Below are 15,967 nucleotides of genomic sequence, written 5' to 3'. Positions count from 1 at the left end.
ATACATAATATGCTGCAACCTTGCGAGGGGCGTTTTTAGGGCATCACAGTTTGCATAACTGGTTAGTTTTGCTTTTTACGGCGCGTGGTTGAGTCGCCTTATTATCGACCTAACCATCAAGCGGGGCTTACTTAGAGGAACTAAAACGTTTCTTCCACGAAGCTTACTGAAATGTCTGAGAGTAAGTGACTTACTCTCCTTATGAAGCTATGTGTTTGGCCTAAACAATGTGTTCTAGCAGTCTACTATGCATCGGAGCAAAGGTGGAGAGCGACCAGAGAAAAGGGACAAAGGGGGGATGACGATTACAAAAGAAAAGTAGATGGGCAATAAAACTAATAATAATAATAATAATAATAACATAAATCGATCACACTCGATGACCGCAGACAACCACTGTCAAAACGCTGGCGTGAGCAAGCGAGGTTCCAGGAGTGAAAGAAAGTTCGTGCGGTTTATCACTTCGATGGAAACTGAGCGGCGAAAGCACAGCCTATACAAAGGTAGGAGCCGTGTGCAGATCGCTTTCAAGATACGGAGCGTGCGACCACCCGAAGCCGCACTAAGTAGAAGTACTCATTTGCTGGCAGAGTAGAATCCGCACCCCCTCCTGCTACCCACGTTTAGCACCACTGAGTATGCCCACGACGCCATTGTTCGAGCTGATCACGCCCGTCAGCTTGCTCGCCACCGATTTGCCACATCGCAAGCAAGACAAAAATCTTTATATGACAGCCATCGCCGGCTCCACCATTTCTCACCTGGTTGCCTCGTTCTCCTCTGGACTCCAACGCGCCGAGTCGGACTCTCCGAAAAAAAAAAACACCGCATATCCATGAAGTCAAAGATGATGAGTGGGCAAAGCACCGGCCGGGGGATCGATCGACCAAAGCGCCGGAAGCCGGTTTCCGGAAGTCGGAGCTTGGCGTACACACACACATATATATATATATATATATATATATATATATATATATATATTTACGCGAAGTAAGCTGCCCACTACAGGCGCAAGATCGCCAAGGAGAAGACGACGAAGGGCGCAGATGTGCGCGCGTTCTCTTGAGTGTCGGCCATCATTAAAGAAGGCTGTGCTCTTTCGGCGAGTTCGTATTAATTATCTTCGTGACATTTTACTGGTGGAGGTGCTGGGTACATGATACCATTGCCGGAGACGCAGCGTACCCCTGACACATCCCCAGTGAGTAGTCCGGGAGAGATTACTCCTGTACACGTACGCCCCAGCCGCCGTCTTCAAGGGCTCCAACCTGAGCACGGTCTGTTGCCCAATCGTATCTGGACGATGAACCTGACCCCACAGCCTCCTGCTGCTGCGGCTGTTTCGCCGGCGCATATAATCTTCAACCAGACACAGACGCCGATTCCATTCCACGGAGATGCTACTGAAGACGTGGAAGATTGGCTAGACCATTTCGAGCGGGTCGCTGAATACAACGGATGGAACGAAGACCGCAAGTTGCGCAACGTGTACTTCGCGCTCCAAGACTCCGCGAGGACGTGGTTCCATAACCATGAAACGACATTGACTTCGTGGCACGAATTTCGACAGCAGCTGGTCGCCACATATTCCAAAATGGACAGGAAGGAGCGGGCGGAGCTGGCAATGCAGGCAAGATTCGAAGCCCCGAACGAGAGCGTCACCACGTATACTGAAGACATGGCTCGGCTGTTCAGACGTGCGGACGCCTCAATGGCCGAAGACAAGAAATGCGACATTTGATGCGAGGTGTGAAGCAAGAGATCTTTGCTGGACTTATTCGGAATCCGCCCACAACACTTGCAGACTTCCTTGCTGAAGCGACAGCAGTGGAAAGGGCCCTTCGACAGCGTGCCAGACAATACAACCGCAACGTGATGGAACTTTCACACAGCCCCTCTAGCATGACCTCGGAAAACCACCTCGAGGACTTACGCGAATTGATCAGGGCTGTGGTAAGAGAAGAGCCCCACAAGATGCAGGTAACCGACGCTCCGACAGCCCGAATTTCTGTGGCGGAGATAGTGCGCGACGAGATTAGGCAAGCCGTCCAAGCTCCTGAACGCTGCGAGGTACCACAACAGCGGGAGCCAGTCCGAATGACTTATGCGGACGCCGTACGACGACCGTCGCTCTACGGCCCCTCAAACGTCATGCGCCCCTCCGAACAGACGGAAGTAGTGTTCAGGCGTCGCAGTCCACCGTCCATCGAGGAGTCGAGAACCAGAAAAAGCGACGTTTGGTGGGCTCCTGACCTCAGGCCCCTATGTTTTCATTGCGGAGAGGCTGGCCACGTCTACAGGATGTGCCCCTATCGACGCGTGGGCCTCCGCGGGTTCCCTCCAGGTGCACCTCGTCCACGACCTGGTCAGCGCCCGATGGAGATAGAGACCTTCATCGCGAGTCGCAACAGTTCATTCGAGCAGCGAAGGCACGAGCCCCGTTCTGCATCGCCTGCTCGATACCGATCACCAAGTCCCTCATTTCATCGAGACGCTCGTAGGCGTCGTTCACTCAGCCATGCAAACTCGGAAAACTTAGTCCAGCGACCTCCGAAGGTGAGGCCGCTGACGCCGAGAGCTTCGAATATCCTCCATCACGACGACAACGACGACAAAGCACCGACGGTCAGTCACACTCCAGTGCCCAAAGGCAAGTGGTAACGTCAGACATACTTGTTACCATAGACGACGAAGAAGTTACCGCTTTGATTGACACTGGTGCGGACAGCTCGATTATGAGCAGTGAGCTTGCTTGAAAGTTAAAGTTTTTACGCAGTGGACTGGGTCGCATGTCCGTACTGCTGGAGGGCATCTACTTATTCCCGTGGGAAGATGCACCGCTCGGGTAAATATTCGTGGATTTACGTACGTCGGGGTCTTCATTATTCTGCCCAGCTGCTCGATGGACTTGATACTCGGCATGGACTTTCTACAGGCGAATGGAGCCATAATTAACCTGGAAAAATCGAGCGTGACGTTCTCTACGGTAAAAGCCATAGCAAGCGACGCTGGCGACGAGAATCCGACCAAAAACGCATTGGGCATCGTCGAAGACATCATAACGGTACCACCAAGAAGCAGCCTACTGACCCTGGGAACGTGCGACGCATTCGACGGTTATAAGGGCATCGCCGAGGCAAACATTCTGTTAATGCTTGAGCGGAACATCTGCATTGCGCGGGGCCTCGTTCAGCTTCAGCACATTAGTCCTGCTGACAAACTTCAGCAACGAATATCAGTACTTACCGCAAGGCACAGCTGTCGCCTTCCTCCATGAAATTGCTGCCTTCACTGATGTCGCCTCCCTAGAAACTGCTTCCCCTAATTCATCGAAAGAGGCCAACCTGAGCGATCGCATTCAGATTAACCCGGGCTCATCGGAACGACAGAAACAGCAGCTACTGGACCTTGTCAATGACTTCTCTGGCTGTTTCTCTACCGAGTCTAAAGTACGGCGCACCTCCGTTACGAAGCATCGCATTCCTACGGACGAGTCAGCACGCCCCGTTCGTCAGCATCCTTACCGCGTTGCGCCTACGGAAAGGGAGGTGATAAAGCGCCAGGTTCAAGAAATGTTAGATGATGACGTGATCCATGAGCCGTCCATAAGTCCATGGGTGTCACCCGTTGTTTTAGTTAAAAAGAAGGACGACCTCGCTTCTGCGTAGACTACAGATGGCTTAATAGTGTCACCAAACGCCACGTTTATCCTCTGCCACGGATAGATGACGCTCTCGACCATCTAAGCCACGCCCAATTTTTCACCTCGTTGGATCTTAAGTCTGGGTACGGGCAGATCGAAGTAGATGAGCGTACACCGCGAAAAAACGGCATTTGTGACTCCTGATGGATTATATGAATTTGAAGTCCTCCCATTCGGCCTGTGTTCCGCACCTGCCACATTTCAGCGGATGATGGACACTGTTCTCTCTGGACTGAAATGGCAGACGTGCTTAGTCTACTTAGACGACGGTGTGGTGTTTTCCAGAACGTTTGATGAACATCTCGAACGACTCAAGAATGTACTCCTCGCAATCAGCAAAGCAAATCTGACTATCAAGCCTGAGAAATGTCATTTTGGCTTTGAGGAACTAAAGTTTCTCGGACACGTAGTCAGCCCCCGCGGTGTTCGGCCAGACCCCGAGAAGCTAGCTGCCGTCGCTGAGTTCCCGCGTCCAACAGACAAGAAGGCAGTTCAGCGATTCTTAGGTCTCTGCGCCTACTACCGTCGTTTTGTCGAACGATTTTCAAGGATCGCCGAAACATTAACGAGACTAACACGCCAAGATGTACCCTTCGAGTGGACGGAAGAACAACAGGAAGCCTTTACAGAATTGCGGAAGCGACTGCAAACAGCCCCCGTACTCGCGCATTTCGACGACAAGGCTGACACAGAAGTTCACACAGACACCAGCAACGTGGGGCTCGGTGCTATACTCTTTCAGTGGCAAGACGGCGCCGAACGAGTACTAGCCTACGCGAGCCGCAGTCTCACAAAGGCGGAGGTCAACTATTCCACGACTGAAAAGGAGTGTCTAGCTGTCGTTTGGGAAATCGGCAAGTTCCGACCCTACCTTTACGGCCGCCCTTTTCGCGTAGTAAGTGACCACCACTCCCTGTGTTGGCTTGCGAGTCTTAGGGACCCTTCAGGCCGCCTCGCTCGTTGTAGCCTCCGCCTTCAGGAGTAGGACGTCACAGTGGTATATCGATCCGGACAGAAGCACGGCGACGCTGACTGCCTCTCACGTGCACCTATACCTTGGAAGCCCTGTGACGTAGAGCAAAATTTCCCGTTTCTTGGTGTAGTGGACACTGTCGAGATGGCTGACCTCCAACGTGCAGACAGTACATTGCTTCCCCTCATCAGATACCTTCAGGGAGCCGACGTTGTTGTCCCGCGACCGATGTCACGAGGTCTGACTTCTTACTGCCTCCGGAACAACGTGCTATACAAAAAGAACTCCGAAAACAGCCAAGAAACGTTCCTTCTTGTCGTCCCAGTTTCGGTGAGCGAAGAAGTACTGCAGGCGTGTCATGACGACCCGCGTGCCGGGCACTCAGGCTTCGCCAGGACGTTAGCGCGCATACGCCAGAAGTATTACTGGCCACCACTATTCTCGTCCGTTCAGCGCTACGTGAGAAGCTGCCGTGATTGTCAACGGCGCAAGGTTCCCCTTTGAAACCTGCTGGTCTTCCGCAACCCCTGGACCCTCCTCCAGCACCGTTTCAACAGGTGCGAATGGACATCCTTTTGGATCTAAGTTTGGGACCTCCGTTTCCTACGTCGTCCACAGGAAAGAAATGGATAGTCGTCGCAACGGACTACCTGACGAGGTACGCAGAAACCAAAGCTGTGCCCCGCGGAACCGCTACAGAAGTCGCGATATTTTTTATCCATGAAATCCTACTACGTCATGGGGCCCCTTCCATCTTAATAACCGATCGAGTAACTGCGTTTACTGCTGACTTAATGCAAGAGATCGTCACGCGGACCCACACCAATCATCGGAAAACCACGGCCTATCACCCACAAACTAATGGACTAACCGAGCGCCTCAACAGAACTGTGGCCGATATGCTCTCGATTTCCGTTGACGTAGAGCACAAGTCATGGGACCAAATTCTACCATACGTGACATTCGCATACAATAAGGCTGTGCAGGAAACCACTCGATTCACACCATTTGAACTGGTTTATGGGCGCTCCGTAACAACACCTTTAGACGCCATGCCCCCGGTAGACAACGGAACAACAAGAAGTCACAACGCTGACATCATCCAGAAAGCCGAAGAAGCTCGACAGCTTGCTCGCAACCGAATCCGCAACCATCAGAGTGCCGACGCCCGCCGTTACAACAGTGGCCGAAGGAACATCCAGTACAAACCCGGCGACTATGTTTGGGTGTGGACACCCGTCCGTCATCAGGGGCTGTCAGAAAAATTACCGCGCAGATACTTTGACCCGTACAAGATCGGCAGGCGACTCAGCGACGTGAACTACGAGGTCGTCCCTCAGAGTACTAATATGAGTTCGAGCCGAGATTGTGCACATAGTACGTATGAAGCCGTACTACGCCCGCGAACAAGTGCCCCTCTGATCAACTCTCTCCCACGCCCTCTGTCTCTCTGCACCCTCTCTAAGAAGAGAAGCAAGTAACACTCATAGTGAAGCAATACAAGTACCTCGGCGTACATATAAACGAAGGAAAGAATTACTCAAGCAACCACCAAGATAATCTACAAACAAAGGGGAAGCGGAATGCAGCAATAATGAAACACAGAGCACTGTGGGGCCACAATAAGTATGAGGTGGTGCGTGGAATCTGGAAAAGAGTAATGGTGCCAGCGCTAACATTCGCAAATGTCATTATATGCTTAAAATCGGATATATTGGCGGGTTTGGAAGATAACCAAAGATCAGTAGGCCGGTTGGCTTTGGGAGCACACGGTAATACGACAAATGAGGCAGTGCATGGTGACATGGGTTGGGCCTCTTTTGAAGTCAGACAAGCACAAAGCAAAATTAGTTTTGAAGAAAGGCTCAGGAACATGGATGAAAATAAATGGGCGGCTAAAGTGCACAAGTATCTCTACATGAAAAGCGTGGACACAGAATGGAGGAAGAGGTCAAGGAAGTTGGCAACCAAGTACAGGATAAGCGAAACTGTAAATAGACAACCAGGGGTCATCAGAAAGAAAGCGAGAGAAATAGAGACCGTGAATTGGATGCAAAGAATGGAAACGAAAAGGACAATGGAGATTTACAAGAATGAGAAGAAAGAAATTAGAAGGGAAAATCTGTACGATAACACAAAAGGCAGTGCCTTGCTATTTGAGGCTCGAGCCGGTTGCCTAAGGACGAAAACATATCGGAACAAATATTCGGAACTAGATGAGACATGTGTATGCTGCAGTAAAGATCCAGAGACCACTCAGCACATCCTAATGGAATGCGACGGGATCCACCCAGCGAGAACCGTAGGTAACGTGCAACTCCCAGAAGCATTTGGGTTTAAAGTGGAAGGAAACATAAACAGATCAGCCGTAGAGATCAGCAAGAGACGATTAGAGTACTGGTGGAAAAAAAGCAGGGAAAAGATGGATACGACCTGATCTCTTAAAATCATAGGCAGCGGTACAAGGTAAATTTTTGAAAAAGAAAAATAATGAGAGGTATACAAAAATGCTAGATAAAGAACAGTTATAGTATACCTGATTAAATCAAGCAGGCTAGGTGACTATTTGTCGCCGCCCCGTTTCAAAGGGGATGCCAATAAAGCATCATCATCATCATCATCATCAACCGACGACCGGGACGGTCGCTTTTCACGTGGGGAGTAATGACGCGAAGTAAGCTGCCCACTACAGGCTCCGATCGTCATAAGTCAGCTGCCCTCTACAGGCACAACATCGCCAGAGAGAAGGCGACGAAGGGCGCAGGTGTGCCCGCGTTCTCTTGAGTGTCGGCCATCATTAAAGAAGGCTGTTCTCTTTCGGCGAGTTGGTAATAATTATCTTCGTGACAATATATATATATATATATATATATATATATATATATATATATTGTAAATTTGTAATGCAGAAGAGTAACCTGTGCCTCAGCAGCATCGCCACTGGCATGAGCTCGTGGTCCGAGCGGGAAAACTGGTGGCCGCAGTTCCCTAGGCGCGAACTGCGTCCCTCTGCAGCCAACGTAATTGAAGTGTATGTCGAAGTACTCGCCCTTATTTGTATGGTCGCCCTTATTTTTTCGCCCTTATTTGTATGGTCACACTTTCGACGTCATCACTGACTACCACGCCCTTTGTTGGCTGTCAACCCTCAAGGACCCATCTGGCCGACTTGCTCGCTGGCCCCTTAAGCTACAGGAGTATGACATACGCGTTCTTTACGATTCTGGCCGCAAACACACGGACGCTGACGCCCTTTCTCGCTCACCGGTCGCAGCTGACAACGCTTGCCTATCGGCCCTTGTGCCCGCACTTACATCACATGCACTGCACAACATGCCGTCAGAGCAGCGCAAGGATCCCTAGATCAGTTCTCTCATCACCATCCTTTCTCATCCATCCACCTCTTCACCATCTCGCGCTCTTCGCCGCCAGGCTACCCACTTCTGCATTCGCGATGGCCTTCTTTATCGTCGTAATTACCTTTCTGACGGACGCAAGTGGCTTCTTGTGATACCCCGACATCTCCGTGACATTATCTGCGACGCTTTCCACGCCGATCCACAGTGCGCGCATGCCGGCCTCTTCAAGACCTACGTTCGACTGCGCCTCCGATTTTATTGGCGCGGCATGTATAACTACGTGCGAAAGTTCGTTCGCTCCTGTACTCAGTGCCAACGCCGAAAATTACCTCCCAGACAAGCCTACCCGTCGCAACCGCTTCCCTGCCCTAGTCGTCCCTTTGATCGTGTTGGTATTCACATATACGGACCGCTACCATCCACTCCAGCAGGGAACCGATGGATTATTGTTGCCGTGGATCACTTGACCCGTTATGCTGAAACCGCCGCTCGGCCGACTCTCACCGCCCGCGACATTGCATCGTTTCTGTTACACCATTTCTTTCTGCGCCACGGTGGGCCTCGCGAACTTCTGAGCGATAGAGGCCGAGCCTTTCTTGCCGATGCTTTGAAGGCACTACTCGACGAATGCGGAATCATTCACCGCACAAGTACAGCGTACCATCCGCAAACTAACGGCATGACAGAACGCTTCAACCGTACTCTTGGTGATATGCTATCAATGTACGTCGCCTATGATCATTCAAATTGGGACCAAGTTCTCCCTTTCGTGTCGTATGCGTACAATACTGCGGCCCAAGCAACTACTAGATTTTCCCCATACTTTCTCCTATATGGCCGAGAACCATCTAATACGTTCGATACAATTCTTTCATGTAAACCTGATGCGTCCGAAAGTACTCCGCTGTCTGAAGCTGCTCGACATGCTGAAGAATGCCGCCAGCTTGCCCGCTCTTTTTCCACCGAGGACCAGTGGCACCAGCAATCCCGTCAACCTGCCGACCGTTCTGCACCAACTTTTTTCCCTGGCTCTCTGGTCTGGCTTCGGGTACCCGCTACCACACCCGGCCACTCCGCAAAACTTGTCGTGAAATACCTCGGACCCTACCGCGTTCTCAAGCAAAGGTCCTCCATCAATTACCACGTGGAGCCCCGCAAGCCACTGACAAACCTGCGCAATCGCGGCCGCGAACTTGTCCACGCCTGTCGCATTAAGCCGTACTACGACCCAATAGTAGTGTCTTCGCCTTAAGCCGCCAGGATGGCGCCTTTTTCGTCGGAGGGCGATTCTAATGAAGAAGAGTAACCTGTGCCTCAGCAGCATCGCCACCGGCATGAGCTCGTGGTTGCTGTCCTTGGCCGAACGCTTGTGGCTGCTACCCGTTCGCCTGCATCCGTTGCTAATAAACCTCTTAGCAATATATATATATATATATATATATATATATACTGTACATGTGTACCGTATATAGAGCGCTTATATAGCCCTTGTGCACCGCAGCGCCCCTAGCTACGGACGAGAGAGAGACAGAAAAAAAATTAAATTATGGGGTTTTATGTGCCAAACCACGAACTGATTATGAGGCACGCCGTAGTGGGGGACTCTGGAAATTTGGACCGCCTGGGGTTCTTTAACGTGCACCTAAATCTAAGCACACGGGTGTTTTTGCATTTCGTTCCCATCGAAATGCGGCCGCCGTGGCCGGGATTCGATCCCGCGACCTCGTGCTCGCAGCCCAACACCATAGCCACTGAGCAACCACGGCAGGTGAGAGCGCGCTTCGGGAACAAGAGAGAAAGAGAGCACAGCTGCGCCTCTAGCGGGAGCGGCGAGTACTAGCGTGGCTACGACGGCGCGACGAGGGACAAGGCTCGACCCTAAGGAGCTTCGCCCCTAAAACATTTGTCTCCTTACACAGGGCCTTGTTGTGTTATTCGGGAGGTCACCGACCTCACCTATACAATTGAATGCCTCCAACCCCCGACATCGTCGACTCGCCGCCAACAATGTGAAATTGTGCCCGTTGTATGGCTCAAACCGAACCTTAGCCATCGTCCCCTTGTTACTTGCTTCTCGTGTCCTTGAACAGTACCGACTCGGTGCTCCTTCCGCCGGATGGCTGTGTCACCGAACTGTTACCCAAGAGCGCGCACGAGGACGCAGCGAAAGGAAGATGATGAAGGCGGGCCTCGACTCGTGTGCGGATTTTCACCATATTGCCTGTTGTAAGTACATATTTGTAAATATGTCTGTTGTAAATGCATATCCTGTAAATATATATTTTACCTCTCGCTTTCCTTGTTACAATATTGTACTAGATATAATTATTTTTTAACTTGCTTCTGCCTGTAATGCACTCGATGGAGTACCCAACAAGTGAAAGAAGGCACGACCATGCACCAACAGTATGATAATGTGCGCCCCGGTTTGTGGACCGCCCATAAGACAACGCCCAAGGGATGATAGCCACTCAGAGGGAATCTAGATAAACCAACGAAACTGGAAGCGTGCCGACGGACAAACTTTGTGTTGGTACCATTAGTGCTTTCATCTTGGGGCGTCGCCAGAGCTCGTGAAACTCGGCGCATCCTGCATAGCACCCCTGGCCATGCCACTGGTCAGGCAGCTCAAATGTAAATGTTCTCTTGACCGTGCACTCTAAAGGCATGCAGCATTTCGAAGACGGAACTCTAAAACGTCCAGCAATACTAGTCCTTTGCAATATTTGGAAAGTTGTCAAATAGGCCTAAAGTTATTATAATGTTATTCCTGGAACTTCGTTATACAGAACAGTTTTGTCAACAAAGTATCTAAAGGCGGCTGGGTCCCTATGCTTGCTTTTGACTTGGAAAGTAGAAAACCTCTTCCATAAAGTCAAGGGTGCAACACACAAAAAGGGCAGCACAAGGCCTGAGGCTGTAGCTTCCGTATATGAGGTCACTCGTCAATTGCAAACTGAAAAAGGTTGCAGGCCATCACCACGTGCTGACCGTGATTTCTGCGCCGAACATTTTTGCGAAACCCCGGACTGGCTTTTGAAATCACTGTCAAGCGTTCATGACAGGGTGCCTGATAGCAAATGCCAAGCGTTTCGTAAAGATTTTAGACGAGCATTCGACGAGATTCCCATCCCGTGACATGCGGCAAAAGCTATATTGAACAAATGGTGTGCAGCTTCAATATTTTTGCTAGGCTCTGCATTTGTGCGCATGTCTTTTCATTTGCATGTGAGCAGATTTTTGTAATATACTAAGTTTAAGAAACCGTAAAACATTTGTAGCACTATGATATATGACAGAATTTCCTCATTATCAGCAGGGTGCAAAACTGCGCGCGTGATACGTCGGCGTCACTTTAAGAAAGACAATGTCGGCCATGGATGTGCAGCAACGTGTCTTGAATGTTGATTGAACGGTCGGCATACCGCGCTAGCGCAAATAACTGCGACGCATTGTCGTCACACCTCTGTCGTCACGCCGCAGTCGTGATTCCACCTTCGTCTACCCTTCGTGGTCATGCCAATGTCGATACGTAGCCTCCGTCATATAGTCGTCATCATACATATAGTCACCATGCTGTTGTTGTCATGCCCGTGAACAGCGTCATATCATCAGCATCACTCAAGCATCGGCATCATGTCGTTAAACCATCTTCGTCACTCCAGCGTCGTCATCACCTGGTCTTCATGTAGTCGTCAAACCATCGTCGGCACTCTTTGCACACATTTGCTTCGTGTGTACCTTTCGCAAATGCTTCACATGACATAAATATTGTTACGTAAAACGACACAAGGCGAGACTATTTACACTGTATTTACACTACACAGACACAGTAGCCAAGATGGTGGACAGCCACCAGCACCCGACAGAACCGTCTTCTTTGTCGTCTGCCCCTGCCAGAATGTGTCTCTCGTAGCATTACCCCCGGCGGTAGAAGCGCCGTCTCGGCGCACTTCAATCATTGTCGTCAGAAGGAGGGCGGTATGCTTTCAGTCTGCTGACGTGAACTATGTCACCGGGAGCGATCGTAGGCGGCAAAGTCGGAGAGACGGGAACAATCTCGTAGGTGACGTCCGTGACCTGGCGGATGATTCGGTAAGGACCCGTGTACCGAGATAACAACTTCTCGGACAGGCCCACACGACGGAATGGACACCACAGGAGAACTAAGGCACCGGGTGAGAAGCGAACGTCGTGATGCCGGCTGTCATAGAGGCGCTTTTGGGTCGCTTGCGAGGCCGACAGCCTAGAGCCGGCGATCTGACGCGCATGGTCGGCACGAGCGATGGCATCACGTGCATATTCGCTAGGCGGCGTGGTAGCAGCCGGAAGTAGGGTGTCCATTGGTAACGTCGGTTCACGGCCAAATAGCATATAAAAGGCTGAATAACCGGCGGCATCGTGACGCGATGAATTGTAGGCGAATGTCGCGTAAGGCAGCGCCAGGTCCCAGTCACGGTGATCGGAGGAGAGAGAATAAACATCTTTAATGTCAAAATGCAGCTTTGGAGAGGCGTCCTCATTCCAGAATGCCTTGAGCTCGGGCCGCGTCCTGGGCCCTCGCAATCAGCCGTTGCTGATCTTCGAGGTCGGAGCTGGCCAAGGCTCTCTCCCAAAGCTCGTTGGTGTGGTAAGGGTTCGGAGGATTGAGTGGTGCCTCTCTGCAGCCCCCTACTATGTGCCTGAGGGACCCGGGCTCTGCGCAGAAGCGGCATTGCGGAGAGAATTGTGTAGGGGCTATGAGGTGGTTTCTGGTTGGGTGGGGGAATGTGTTAACCTGTAGAGCTCGGAGGAATCGCTCCTGCTCTCTAGGTAGTGACTTCTGTGGGGGTGCATATGTTCTGCGGGTTAGCTTGTAGTGTTGTGTGATGTCTTGGTATGAGACTAGAGGGTGCATACGCTCGGGTTCAGATTCCTCGGCGTCGGCTCGGTGGGTCAAATCTCGAGCCACCTGGTTGGCGACCTCGTTGCCTGGAATGCCGTGATGAGCTGGCGCCCAGATGATTATGACTGATCTGGTTGGCGGCTTTTGATTTATTATCTTGAGCGTAGTGGCATGAATTCTGCCGCTAGCGAAGTTGCGGCACGCCTGTTGGGAGTCGGTAACTATGACTTCAACCTGTGTTTGGGAGAGCGCGAGGGCTATGGCCGCTTCCTCGGCTTGGAGGGGATTGTATCGGGTGAGCGAAATGCTGCTCCGATGTTTTTGTTGACGATTACAGTGGCTGTTGTGGCTGCGCGTCTGGGGTAAGACCCCGCATCCGTATAGGCTGTAGAGGGCAAAGTCCCGTATCGCTTGTGTATGGCCCGGGCCCGGGCCTCCCTTCGCTGTGCGTGGTGCACTGGGTGCATGTTGCGAGGTAGAGGAGGTACGATGATGTTGCTCCAGATGGCATGGGGTAAGCTAACAGTCTGAGGCAGCGGATGGCTGAGAGGAGCAGATAGCCCCAGGCGTAAGAGGATGGACTTCCCCGCTTCCGTAACAGCCAACCTTGTTCGCTGGCTGGATAAATGTGCCTCGATCAGCTCCTCGGCCGTGTTGTGCACGCCTAGTCATAGTAGGCGTTCTGTGGACGTACTGATCGACAGGCCCATCGCCTGCTTATATGCCTTTCTGATCATTGTGTTGATTTTTGTGAATTCCGTTGCGTTCAGTAGTGCGTATAGAATAGCGTAAGTTATTCGAGACACGACGAAGGCTTGGACAAGCCGAAGCGTGTCCGCCTCCCCCATGCCTCTTGTCTTGGTTGTTATTCGCCGGATCATGTGGATAACTTGGGCTGTAGTATTCTTAAGCTTGCTAATTAATATTGTGTTGGTGCGATCCGACTGGAAAACCATTCCCAATATCTTTACGCTCTGAGACGGAACGATGGTGTGTCCCTCCAGTTGTATGTTGATAGTGGGCGAGTCGGATGCATGCTTCTTTCGCGGTGAGACCAGGAGTAGCTCTGACTTTTGGGGGCGCAGCTGAGGCCGCAAGACTTAGCATAGTCGCTCACCACGTCTGCCGCTTCCTGCAAGCGGCTCTCCATTGCCCCGATGGACCCCGTGGCCGACCAGATGGTAATGTCGTCTGCATATAGTCCATGCCGGATCCCCGGGATGTTATCGAGGAGCGGCGGGAGGCCTATTGGGGCGATATTGAAAAGGAGAGGGGATAATACTGCGCCCTGTGGTGTGCCGCGCCCGCCTTGTAGAAAGGGGTCTGTTGCTTGGTCCCCGACCTTTAGGATGGCTTTTATATCTGAGAGGAAATCTCTGATATAGGAATACATCCTGTCCCCACAGCCCAGCGTGTTTAGCCTCTGTAAGATTGCTGTATGCTTGATGTTATCGAACGCCCCTTTAAGATCCAAGGCGAGGATAGCCGTGGGGGAGTTGCGTGTCGCTGGTACAATCACCTCCTCTTTCAGCTGAAGTAGGATGTCTTGAGTTGAGAGGTGTGGACGGAATCCTATCATCGTTGTTGGAAGTTTCCCCGAGCCCTCTAGGAATGGTTGTAGCCGGTTGAGGACTATGTGCTCTAGCAGCTTTCCTACACACGAAGTGAGGGAGATCGGTCGTAGGTGCTCAATGGCTGGTGGCTTGCCTGGCTTCGGTATGAGACGAACCTCGGCCATTTTCCAGTCCTCGGGAAGTTTTCCTTCCCTCCATACTTCGTTAAGGTGAGCGGTAAGCTCTAGTAGCGAGGGGTTGTCAAGTTTTACAAGTGCCTTATTGGTGATTTGGTACATTCCCGGGGCTGTGTGGCATCTCAAGCCCATTATCGCCGCTGTTACTTCATGTAGATGAATGTCCTCATCTAGGAGCTCAATTGGGGTGCCGGTGTAGGGTGGCAGAGGCTCCGATGGCTGTGTGGGGAAGTACTTGGCTTTGAGAGTCAAAAGGAGGTCCGCCTCCTTTTGGAGGCGCCCATACAGCGTGGCGGTATGGTGATCGGAGGAAAAATACATTCAGAGCATGTCCGTGAGGGTGCGATTTAGGCGCTCGGTGAGGCCATTTGTTTGAGGATGGTAGGCGGTGGTCAACTTGTGCTGCGTTGAGGAGGAGCGCAAAAGATCGTCGATTACTCGGGATAAAAATGCGCGGCCTCGATCTGTGAGCGATTGGCTAGGAGCGCCATGGTGTAGAATAGCATCGTGGAGCAAAAATCGGCAACGTCAGTAGCAGTGCTGGTGGGGAGCGCTCGAGTGGTTGCATACCTGGTCGCATAATCGATAGCAACGGCGACCCACTTGTTGCCGGATCTTGACTCAGGAAAAGGACCGAGAAGGTCTAAATCAACACAGAAGAATGGTTCGGTCGGGATGGAGAGTGGTTGAAGTAGACCAGCAGGGGGTACAGCAGGACGTTTCCGACGTTGGCATTTATCGCAGGAGGTCACGTAACGTCGAACAGACCGGGAGAGACCGCGCAAAAAGAAGCGGCGCCGGACACGGTCGTACGTGCGGGATACTCTAAGGTGACCAGCAATTGGTTCGTCGTGAAGTTCATGCAGGACCGTTGAACGCAGATGTTTAGGCACAACGAGAAGCAGCTCAAGGCCATCGGACTGGACGTTACGACGGTAAAGTGTGCCATTCACGAGGACGAACATGCGCAGTGAGGCGTCGTTAGGTGCCGATTCCAGCCGGTCAATGAGAGATCGCAAAGAAGCATCACGGCGGTGTTCGTCACCAATCTGGAGAAACTGAGACATGGACATAACGCAGGGGCTAGGTTCGATTTCCGATCCGTCTGGTTGGTCAACAGGGTAGCGGGACAAGCAGTCCGCGTCCAGATGGAGGCGGCCAGACTTGTAGGTAACGGAGTGTGAGTACTCCTGAAGGCGCAGCGCCCAACGACCAAGTCGTCCAGTAGGGTCCTTCAGTGGGGAAAGCCAACAGAGAGCGTGATGATCTGTGACAACACGAAAAGGGCGGCCGTACA

This window comes from Dermacentor silvarum, chromosome 2, assembly GCF_013339745.2.
Source record: "Dermacentor silvarum isolate Dsil-2018 chromosome 2, BIME_Dsil_1.4, whole genome shotgun sequence".
Classification (NCBI taxonomy): Eukaryota; Metazoa; Arthropoda; class Arachnida; order Ixodida; family Ixodidae; genus Dermacentor; species Dermacentor silvarum.
Note: the sequence above shows the minus strand (reverse complement) of the source record.